Source organism: Gorilla gorilla, chromosome 11, assembly GCF_029281585.2.
Source record: "Gorilla gorilla gorilla isolate KB3781 chromosome 11, NHGRI_mGorGor1-v2.1_pri, whole genome shotgun sequence".
NCBI classification, from domain to species: domain Eukaryota; kingdom Metazoa; phylum Chordata; class Mammalia; order Primates; family Hominidae; genus Gorilla; species Gorilla gorilla.
The window spans coordinates 54,862,232-54,874,565 of NC_073235.2; the positions used below are offsets into that span (position 1 = coordinate 54,862,232).

Consider the following 12,334-nt stretch of genomic DNA (forward strand, 5'->3'; position numbering starts at 1 on the left):
CCTAATGCTAAATGACAAGTTAATGGGTGCAGCACAGCAACATGGCACATGTATACATATGTAACAAACCTGCACGTTGTGCACATGAACCCTAAAACTTAAAGTATAATAATAATAAAAAAATAAATAAATAAAATTTAAAATGTTTGCCAACAACAACAACAACAAAAAGAATGAGAACAGTGCGTTTGCCTCTGTTGAAGTGCTTATTGAACACCTGTGCTAAAGATCTCCTGATGCTGGATTAATTATAATAACATACACTTGACCAGATGCAGGGTCTAGATAAGCAAAAATAAATAATAATCCTACTAGAGGTGTAGCTTGAAATGTAGTGTACCCTGGTTTAAAATGCTGTAAATGGCCAGGCACAGTGGCTCACGTCTGAAATCCCAGTACTTTGGGAGGCTGAGGTGGGTGGATGGCTTGAGCCCAGGAGTACAAGACCAGCCTGTGCAACACGGTGAAACCCTATCTCTAGAACAAATACAAAAATTAGCCAGGCTTGGTGGTGTGTACCTGTAGTCTCAGCTACTCACGGTAGGGGGCTGAAGTGGAGGATTGCTTGAGCCTCGGAGGTTGAGGCCTTCATCTGAAGGATGGAGGTGAGCCTTGATTGCACCACTGTATTCCAGCCAGGGCAGCAGAGTGAGACCCTGTCTCAATAAACAAATTAAATTAAATGCTCTGAGCAATGGTTTTATTTTGCTTCTTTAGTTTAGGAGGCTACCCTCTTATTGTGTGTGTGTGTGTGTTTTTTTTGTTTTTTTGTTTTTCCCCAGATGGGGTCTTGCTCTGTCTCACAGGCTGGAGTGCAGTAGCGCGATCCCGGCTCACTGCAACCTCCACCTCCCGGGTTCAAGCAATTCTCCTACCTTAGCCTCTCAAGTGGCTGGGATTACAGGTGCCTGCTGCCACTCCCAGCTAATTTTTGTATTTGTGGTAAAGATGGGATTTCACCATGTTGACCAGGCTGGTCTTGAGCTCCTGACCTCAAGTGATCCACCCACCTTAGCCTTCCAAAGTGCACATTTAGTAGGCATTGACAGTGTTAATCTTTGAGTGGAAATAGCTGGAGAATACTCCGAATAAGGCTGAAAAAATGTGGGATTATCACATTTAAGAGGGCCCTGTTTATATATACTTAATGCTTTTGCACTGAAATGTTTGATATTTTAGTTGACAGCGTTCTTAAGCAATAATTTTGGCATCAGAGAAGTCACTTAGATAATTTCTTGGATCCCCATGAGCACTGGTAATTTGTAGAACAGGTTGAAAGGGGATTGTGAAAATAGTCAGTCTTAGGTGTGTGAGGTCATCTTGTCTCGCTTCCTCTCCACCGGGTTAAAACCACACCTCAGGGCTCCAGGAAGCTGACTGAGCACGTAGTCCAAAGAAATTTTGCATTCTGGTATTTTTCAGTGTTTTCTTGTGATTTTCATCTTTAAGCTAATTTGTTGAGAAGGGCTTATAGGATTTGCTCTCTTTGGGCAAGCTTCCTCATCAATATCAATGGCTGTAGTCATGCAGTCCTGTTGTGACCGTGTTCAACTGAATTGACAACTAATATGTATCACGCCACACCACTCTGCAGTTTTGCCCTTTGTAAATGTTGGCTTCATCTGGGAAATTGTTAGAAATGAAGATTCTTAGTTCATGTTCTTGACCTACTGAGCCAGTCTACGTATTAACAAGATCTCACACGTGACTCACGTGTGCATTAAAGTCTGAGACTTACTGGACTAGCTCAGGAACATGGCCTCTCAGAGCCCTTTTGCTGAAGTTCAAGGCTTTTTCTGTTTATTTTCTCCTCAGAAGTGATGAGAAACATCTGGTCACCATCTTTCATGCAGTATACATTTTCATGGAATTAAAGATAATGATTTAGGTGCCTCTAAGCTGTCTCTTCTTCAAGCTTAATAACTGAAGTTTGTGTGATCTCTTTCTTCATAGAGAAGATGATCTTTTAGCCTTTCATCCTTTATTGCCTTTGGTCTCTGTTTCCTAGATAAGTTTTTTAAAAATGTCATTTCTGAAATGGGCAGAATACTCTTATCAGAGTGTGGTTGCTACTAAATAAGCAAAATAACCCAACCCATGTTTTTTTTTTTTTTTTTATTATACTTTAAGTTTTAGGGTACATGTGCACATTGTGCAGGTTAGTTACATATGTATACATGTGCCATGCTGGTGCGCTGCACCCACTAACTCGTCATCTAGCATTAGGTATATCTCCCAATGCTATCCCTCCCCCCTCCCCCCACCCCACAACAGTCCCCAGAGTGTGATATTAAGGTCTAGGGGCATTTGGCTAAATTTTTTGTTTTATTTTAAAAGTTTTTTTTTTAAGCAGTAAAAATAGCAACTAATTCTTCCTTGAGGGAACTTCAAACCCAAGAAGTACCTCCTCTCTTTTCTGAAGGATGGAATAAGTTGACCAATGGTCTTTGGCATTCTTTTGGGTTGGTACTTCAGGCTAATTTTACAATAGAGGAAGGAATGATGGAAAGAGGGAAAGAAGTAAAGAGAGAAAGGAAAGAAGGAGGGAGATAAAGGGGGAGCGAAGGGAACCAGATTAATAATTCAAAGCAGAAGAGACTATTAAAAGTCACTCAGGTGGGAAATGAGAGGTTTATTTTTGGTGACTGCTTTACAGATGTTTTGGTTTTGGGATGTGAAGGAGAATTCTTTGAACTATTAACATTTTTTTCCTCCTGACTTTTGAAGGTCAGACTTTTATCCACTTTTTGCTTATAGGAATAGTTCAATTTTGCATGGAATTACATTTGTGGTTTTTGTGTGTGTGTTTTTTAAGGCATCAGGGTTATATCTGAATCATCATCTTTTGCATGTTTTTAGTCTGGACATCTTTTAATTCAGTGCAAGTTGTAGCTCTGAATGAGATGCTCCTTAGTTTTCTGCAATAAAGCATCCACCTGAGAAAGGGAGAGTAGTCTGGGTGTAGGATCTTCTAAAGTGATTCTTAAAATCATACTTCCCACTTTGTTTTAAAGGAAGAATGTTTGTGCAGTGTCAAAACATTAAAAGAACTGGAGAAACCTTGGCATATTCAGCATTCACTGTATCATCTTGTCACAACAGGAGGAGACAATAGTGGCTAATTCACTAATTGCTTCCTATCACATTTACACAAGGTTGTAGGGTCAGCATTACCTTGCTGGGTTGTAATTTAATGAGCCCAAAAGGTTTCTTTATCTTAAATCCAGATTAGTCACATGGCTGATTGGCAAATAAAACTTGGGCAAGTGCTTGCTATGCAGTGAAATTACAGTCTATTGACCTTAAGTATGGCTTTCATTAAACAGTAATGTACTTGCTTGATGCCCTGCCTTTGGTATTTCATTTTATTGAGTTTGCCTGAATCCCTGCTAATCCTCAAAATTTGTGGGTCTGGTAAGGCTGTTGGCTGAATGAAGAGGGTAGAGGTTTATTGGTGCACTTACTGCGTGCTGATTGTCTAGGCCACTGACACATGCAACTTAGCCTCTGTGGCTGGACATGTACATAGTTAACAGTAAAGCATTTCTCTCTTTCCCTAGACAGGACCATGGGGTCTGAGTTAGTGTGAAAGAATGCAAGGATGTGGAAATTTGAACCTCAGGGTTGTTCTTACTGCTGCTATGTTTCCCGGAAAACAGCCATTGACTTTTCTTCTTTCTTTTTAACATGGGGAAGGCATTTATAGCATAATGGAGTATTGTTTGATTATTTATATGCATTTCCTTGGGTCTTTTTGCTTTTAGAGTTGTGTTGATTTGTTCTTTGCTGTGTATTGTGGGGAATAGGGTATGTGTATTTGCTGTGTATTGTGTGGGGAATAGGGTATGAAGCCTATAGGGAAGAAGGGTGGATGGAGAGGCACTAAAAGTACAGGGATTTGACTTATTTTAACAAGAAAAAATTCTGATGACTGAAGATAATTTGTGAACATGTAGTTATGGCTTCATACCTTTAGTCTTAGTTCAGGCTGGTATAACAAATTAGCGTAGATGAAGTGGCTTGAACAACAAACTTTGATTTCTCACGGTTCTGGAGGTTGTAAGTTCAAGATCAGGGTGCCACCCAGTATGGTTGGGCTCTGGTGAGTGGCTTATTCTGGGTTATGTGCTGCTGCTTTCTTGTATCCTCACATGGCAGAAAGAGAACTAGGAAGCTCCCCGGGATCTCTTTTTATAAGGGCACTAATCCCATTCATGAAGACTCTGCTCTCATGACCTGTTTCCTCCCAAAGGCCCCACCTTTTAATACCATCAAGTTGGGGGCTAGGATTTCAACAAATGAATTTGGCAGTGGGACACAAAAATTCAGTCCATGCATCCCTTCAAATAATATGAGCTTTTATTACCGTTAGGAGGACTACATTGATTGAGTTGATTGGAAGTAGATTTTCAGAAATGACTTCCAGTTATCTATTGATACTGTAAACAAGGTGGTATTTCATTAATGATAGGACCTGTGTTGGTCCCTTAGGAATGATGCATTCTTTGCAGAGAAGAGTTGATCAAGGTGAGTCCTGTTACTTGAACCTTTGTGAAGGACAAAGTAAAGAATCATCCCAAAACAGGAAATGCCACACTTTTATTTCCTGAGGATTGAGTTCATCAGGAAAGATATAATAGTTATCTCTTGTTGTGTAAACAATAACAAACTACTGCAAAGCTAGAGGCTTAAAACTATGGTAAATATTTATTATCTCCCAGTGTCTATGGGTCAGGAATTTGGGTGGTTCTGCCTTAGGGCCTCTCACGAGGTCGCAATCATATGATGGCTTGACCGGGCCACGGGGATTTACTTCAGAGGTGTCTCGCTGATGTAGTTGGTAAGTTGCTGTTGCCTAATGATGTGAAGCCTAAGTTGGTAAGTTGCTGTTGCCTAATGATATGAAGCCTAAGTGCCACTCCATAAAGGAGTTTCTACAGACTGTTTGCATGTTAACACAACATGGCATCTGGGAGCAATCTGAGAGACAGCAAGATGGAAACTGCAGTGGTTTTTATTCCCTAGCTTAGGAAGTTCTTTACCATCACTTTCCGATATTCCGCTGATAACACAAGTCAGCCCTATTTATCATAGGGGGACTGGACAAGGGCATTAATATCAATTGGCTAGGATCACTGGAGGCTGGTTGTACCACAAAGGACACTTGATTGGCTTTTTATCTCAGTTGCTTTCTCTAATGTTGTCATTGCTATGGTTTGAATATTTGTTCCTTCCAAAACTCATGTCGAAATGTAATCCCTGCTGGGTGCGGTGGCTCATGCCTGTAATCCCAGTACTTTGGGAGGCTGAGGCAGGCGAATCATGAGTTCAGGAGATTGAAACCATCCTGGCCAACATGGTGAATCCCTGTCTCTACTAAAAGTACAAAAATTAGCTGGGCGTGGTGCCATGTGCCTGTAGTCCCAGCTACTTGGGAAGCTGAGGCAGGAGAATCGCTTGAACCTGGGAGGCAGAGGTTGCAGTGAGCCGAGATTGCGCCACTGCACTCCAGCCTGGGTGACAGAGTGAGACTCTGTCTCAAAAAAAAAAAAAAAAAAAAAAAGAAAGAAAGAAATGTAATCCCTAATGTGGTGGTATTGATAAGTGGGGTCCTGAGGGTTTTGCCTTCATGCATGAATTGATCCATTCATGAATTAATGGGTTATCATGGGAGTGAGACTGGTGGTTTTCTAGGAAGAGGAAGAGAGACATGAGCTAGCAGACTTAGCCCCCTCACCTTGCGATGGCCTGCATCACCTCAGGACTCTGTAGAAAGTCCCCACCAGCAAGAAAGCCCTCACCAGATGTGGGCCCTCCACCTTGAACTTCCCAGCCTCCATAACTACAAGAAATAAATTCCCTTTCTTTATAAATTACCCAGTTTCAGATATCTTATTATGAGCAACAGAAAATAAATGGAGCCAGGTGACACTACAGCTTCTTTAAGCTCACATGTCGGGTGTAGTATATGGAAGATAAGAGTCCTCAGTTTGGTGGGGAGAAATCATACATCTCAGGGTAAGGATTTTTCCGTTGCTAATAAAGGTATTTTAGTCGATATAAATACAAGTACTATTTGGCATGCATTATTAGCCTGTTACCTTTGTTGAGCACTAAGAGTACTCTGTAGGTAGGTAAACTATAGTTAGAGGTCCATCTAAGGAGAGTCTAATTTAGCATTTGTGTCAGATTTATGTTTCCTAATGTGTTGATTATATGGAAGGTTCTTTTGGAAATTTGGTTAGTTGCCTGCCTTCAGATAGCTACATAAATTGCACAGCATGCACCATGGGTGCATTCTTTATATGGTTCATGGGAGGATTTGGTTTATTTTTAGAGTTTGACATAGGGTTCTTTGGGAGAAAGTTTGTTACTGCATCTGGGAAAAGATCCTCTTGGTGATGCATCTTCATCTCACCCATTTATTCTTGGGATGCTTTCTGTGTGTTAATGGAGGGTTTTCACTGCATTGTGCTCATGAAGGGCCTTGAACTCCCCCTTTATGCTTTAACCTTGGCAGGGTCTGTATGGCTGACCTTGCACTTCTGAGAACTTCTCTGCAGTTCCCTTTGGGCGGCCTGAACATTGGCTGTTTAATACCAATTAAAAGCAAGGGCTGTTCCTCTCAGTGGATTGCTATTAATTACAGCCCGTGTTCCAGTAATCTGAGACAGAGCAGCTTCCTCTGGTTTCATTGAAGGCTACTTTAGCTCTCTGTTTTGGTTGGCTGATAAAAATCTGAGAGGCACATACTGATTTGGAATAGGAAGAGTATTCTGACCCCAAGAAGAGGTATCTGGGAGTTGGAAGATGAGTGCTCTGTTCTTATCGTGAGTGTCTTTGGGTTAGGTGGGGCATATAAGGGAACATGGTGAAATCAAACAGTCCTGGACCCATGTCAGAGATCAGGGTTCTAGTTCCAGCCTTAACACTAACAGGTTGTGTAACTTGGAACTAATCATTTCATCTCTCCCTATACCAGTTTACTGGGTTTAAACAAAGTTATCTTGATTGTCCCTTCTGTGTCTAAAATTTTGCTAAAAATTGGTTGCTGTTCTTATAAATGATATGAAATATTATGAGACTATTCAAGGTTAATTCTTTAACTTGAGATTTTAAGAATCAGTTTTCTAAAATAAGTTTTTTTGGGCATTTAATGGTATGGGTGAAGTCTGGTGGTCCCTGATGATTGGTTTAGTTACTGGGATATTTTCTCCATGAACAGTTGGGGAGAGTTTTAGTTTGTGCCAGAATGTAGATAAAAGGGTAGATTTGGGTTTGGTGTTTCTGAAGCACTTTAGTTCAATGAGATTTTGAAGGAAATCCCTGGATAGAGATTATAGTCGTCCCTTGGATTCTGGGGGATTGGTCTCAGGACCTCCTGTGGATACCAAAATCCATGGGTGTTCAAGTCTCTGATATAAAGTGGCATACTGTTTGCATCTGACCCATGCACATCCGCCCTTATACTTTAAATCACCTATAGATTATCTATAATTCCTAATGCAATGTCTACACATCACTTCATTCTTGTGGATTCAACGTAGTACTTGGCATGTGGCAAATTCAAGTTTTGATTTCTGGAACCTTGTGGAAATTTTTTTTTTTCCTGAATATTTTGTATCCCTGCTTTGTTGAATCCACAGATGTGGAATCCATGGATACAGAAGGCTGACTGTATTTTTTTTTTAAACTCTCAGAAATCTGGGATATAAGAGTTCAACTCGATTCATGAAGCATAATTTATTACTTTTTTTTTGCACTAGAAATCAGAACACATTAATGGTTGAAGGTTTTTTGGCTTTGAGAAGAGGCTAGGAGGTGTTCTTTGCATACAAAACAGTAGATTTTCCTGTATGTCGTGGTTGGTTATATGGGCAGAAGAAAAGAATATTTGAAACCATGGTTGATCTGTGTAATTCTAGGCATATGGAGGCTTTGCCTTTAGGTACTTTTCACCTTCAGACTGCTCTTAAGGGTAGGAAACATCTCAGTTATGTATGTAATAATCATTAAATGCATGTTCCCAAATGAATAAAGAGACTTAATAACAGGTGTAGCGTTAAAAGAGAGGCTGCAAAGGGGAATCCTTCACCCTAAATTCCAAAGACTAGCGTGGAAGAATAACCACTCTGGGGTGGGAGTGTTATTTTCTCAAGTGCTAAAAGGGAGATATGAACTATCCTGCTTGGCCTGTGGGAGAGGGTCATGGTTATTAGGGTTGGGTAATATTTTTGTTACAAATGTGTAGAAGAATGTCATTAATTGTGGCCTTTAGCACGCAGATTTTCTTGATCAGATAATACCTTGACAACTCCAGACAAGTGACTGCTAATCTTGTGTCAGTTGTAAATATGTGTTTGGAAGGTGATATTGAACCAGTGGGTTATTTCAGTCAAGATGTTTGAAAAAGAGGTATACATCAAATGAAAATGACGCAGATTATGGAAAAGTCTTAATTTTAATGGCTTAAAAAAATTCTGCATTAAATCTGAAAAACTAGAGACATAGACCAGCTGGGAGGTACTATGAGAAACTGCTTTACAAATGATTTTCTGTGGAACCCTGTCACCAGCATTTGGTGAAACATGCTTTCCATTTGAATATGCATTTAGATAAGGCCAACTGGCTGCTAGATCATCGTCTAATGGGCCTGTGATTCCACATGAAGATTATTTTCCCTTTGGTCCTAGAACCACTCCATCCTGCTCACCCTTATAGACTATATGAGAGGGTCCCTAGGTCTCACTTTCAGGTGGGCTCAGCCAGTGGAAATCAGAGAGGTGTGAGTTCGTGGTATGTATTTTGTTCCTGCTCCCTGCTAGGCTGTCCTGATGCATTTAGACTGAGGTGGTCACTGCTTTTCACTGGTGCTATTGAACTGGAACTATAGTTTCCCATTGGTGAGATGTTGTTACTACAGTTTTTCACATACATGTCTATTTCACATACATATATTTTAATTTTTTACATTTATTGTTTCTCCAGTGAGTTAAAGCCTTAGAGGATTGAGTTTACTTTTAGCGCCTAAGAATACTACTACCTTTTCATGGAGGAAGATCATTGAAACTGTAAGAGTTTGCAGTTACAGAAGCAGTATCCTCTCTGGAGCACTGAACAGGTGTTGGGGGCCAGAGGATTCAAGCCCTGTCCACCATTCCCTGCTGAGCACCTTCTCTACCAGCAGTAGCTCTTCAGCCTCTGCAGGCATGGCGGAGGCCTGGAGTAGGGCCCTGCCAACCTTGAATGCTCATGCCTGGTAGGTTATGAGGATTAAGTTACATAAGATTGTATGTGCTTAAAATAGGAGTTGGCATAGAACAAGTATTCCTTGATTTTGATCTGGTCTAATTCATTCATATTTAGGATGAAAAAATGGTAGCAATGTTAAGTTTAATTCAGATGACAAGACTTACTAAAAGGTCTTTCTGATACCTCATCTATACATATAGTATTCTGCTCTGTGTTGTAGATCATCTAAAATTTCTATAAGTTGGAGATGATCTTGGCTTTTCTGTTTTAAGGTTACGATGAAAGACAGTGAAATCTGCAGCTGAATTTAGGGAAGACTCCTTGAAAACATCATCAGTTGGCTTTCTCATTTGGAATACAAATGGACAGTTGTATCCTCCTGCCATTGCTTTGTTATGATTATCTAGGAGTTTTCTTATCTTTTTAAAATGTGACTTTATTGACATTTCAAGTACTATAACATTTAGCCATTGAAGCTCTCTCTCTCTCTCTCTCTCTCTCTCTATATATATATATATATATATAATTATTATTATTTTTTGAGACGGTCTTGCTTAGTCCTCCAGGCTGTAGTGCAGTGACGTGATCTCTGCTCACCCCAACCTCCGCTTCCCAGGTTCAAGCGATTCTCGTGCCTCAGCCTCCCAAGTAGCTGAGATTACAGGCATGTACCACCACGCCCAGCTAAGTTTTGTATTTTTAGTAGAGACGGGGTTTCACCATATTGGCCAGGCTGGTCTTGAACTCCTGGCCTCAAGTGATCCAACCCCCCTTGACCTTCCAAAGTGCTGGGATTAAAGGCATGAGCCACTGTGTCCAGCCACTATAATTGATTTTTAGTAAATTCTGTGGAATATACAGCATTTTATTTTTCGATTCATCGGTTGGTGGACGTTTAAATTGCTTCTACTTTCTGGCTATTATGAATAATGGTGCTGTGAGCATTCTTATACACGTTTTTGTGTGGACGTATGTTTTCTTAGGAGCTACTCTTACTTTGTTGCTAGCTGAGGCTTCTAGGACTGGGATCCTTCCAACACTGCATGTACCTATAATACTCTTGGAGGAGAGGAGGATTCCTCTGAAGTCAGAAATATCCTCCCTGGAGAATTCTGCAAGGAGTTGGATGGACTCATTGGGGCCGAGGAAGGAGCTTTGAGCCAGGGATGTCTCAGGAATGTGAGAGTTGAAGCACAGCTGTGCAGTGTGGCCTTGGGCAACTTGCCAGCTGCCTTACCTGTAGGGAAAGGGTGATGTTACTACTGAAAATTGTGACCTCCTCCAGACACCAGTGGTGAGGATTAATTAGTAAATGTTGGCTGTGCTAAGCTTTTCCTTTGACTCTTCTTTATTCTCAGAGGCAGCCCTGCTTTTTAGGGCTGAAGGTAGTAAGATCTGTAAGAAAAAGCCAGAGAAACCCACCTTGTCATTGCTTTCTTGGGAATTAAGGGTTATCTTGTGTTTGGTTAGGACACCAGTTAGTTTCCAGCATTCTGAGTGGAGGTAATCAGATCTTGGAAACTTTGGGGGCATGTGATCAAGCAAACAACAAAACTCTGAGGATTAGAGGACTGATAGAGACCCTGTGAAGGGTTCACCTGGAAGGAGGCAGTATGGTGGTGTGGAAACAACTTGCTTTGTGGAGTCACATAGATCTGGGATGGAAGCCTGGTTTTACCAATCTCTCTCGAGTTACTGAATAGGAATAGTGATGACCACTTGTCAGAATTGTGGCAGGGATGAAATATGACAGCAATTATAAAGAACCTGTCACAGTGGCTGACATACTGTAGATTGTTTGTGATTATTCATTTCCTTTTTCATCTGGTTCATTGCTGAACTTCTAGGCAAACTGCCATCTTATAGAGAGACTGGGATGGAGGGCAAGCCTCCCTTGTAACTGTTGGTATCTATTTGATTTTGGACAAGACTTCCCTTTCCTTCACTAGATCTTGAAAGTTTTTTAGTGTCAAAATTCTCAGATAAGCATCTCATCTTATTTTTAGACATGTAGGAGTTAGTCTATCCTCTTTTAAAGAGTTCTTGTTGAAAGTTAATGCATTTATTTTTTATCTTCTATAGTTTCCTGTTCAATATGGTAGCAACCAGTCATATGTAGCTATTTAAATGTAAATTAAATGTAAATAAAAAATTCAGTTTCTGAGTTGCTCTAGCTACATTACAGGTACACAAGAGCTACATGTGGCTAGTAGCTACTCCATTGGACAGTATATAGGATAGAACATGTATGTCATCACAGAAAGTTCCATTGTACAGTACTGCTCTATGGAATAAGACTCTAAAAAGTGGGAGTTTCAGTAGAAGCTTATTCTTGCATTTGTATGAATCTGTCTGTGGCTAGAACTCTGGCATCCCATTACTTGGGATTGCTGAAATAATCATACTTGCAGTAATGACCCACTGAGGCCCTTGTTTCTCAAGTAGTCTTAAAGTTTTGAACTTAAAGATAAAAGATGGGCTGGGTGCGGTGGCTTATGCCTGTAATCTCAGCACTTTGGGAGGCTGAGGCAGGCAAATCGCTTGAACCCAGAAGTTCAAGACCACCCTGCCTCTACTAAAAACACAAAAATTAGCCAGGCATGGTGGCGCATGCCTGTAGTCCCAGCTACTAGGGAGGCTGAGGTGGTAGGATTGCTTGAACCCGGGAGGTGGAGGTTGCAGTGAGCCAAGATTGCACCACTGCACTCCAGCCTAGGTGACAGAGTGAGACCCTGTCTTGAAAAAAAAAAAAAAAAAAAAGTTAAAAGATAAATTCAGCCTGTGTTTACTCTGCAAACAATCTCACCAGCTCTCCAGACCTCTACCAAGTCATAGGGACTGCCTTGCTTTGAGGTGAAAGTTTATATGCAAGTATCTTTTTAAGTAGGACCATTTAGAAAGAATATGTTTGAATTGAGTTTGCTCTAAGTAATGTTTAACACTTTAATATCCTTTTCTATTTATGGGAATATAAGCTAACAGCATTTATACTTTATTTTCAGAATACCAGTGGTTTTCTTAGCTCTGGAAGAACTATATCTTTAGATCCCAATGTAGACAAATTAAATAAATCCGTTTGGCT

General features: G+C 40.5%; 1 protein-coding gene and 1 pseudogene across 9 annotated transcripts in view; both read left to right on the forward strand.

Annotated features, from left to right (window-relative positions):
* The window catches only part of FMNL2 (formin like 2), a 315,524-nt gene that overhangs the window by 31,257 nt on the left and 271,933 nt on the right, over positions 1-12,334 (forward strand). The gene's annotated exons all lie outside the window — the stretch shown is intronic.
* The window catches only part of LOC129532241 (nuclear migration protein nudC-like), a 34,334-nt pseudogene continuing 22,000 nt past the window's right edge, over positions 1-12,334 (forward strand).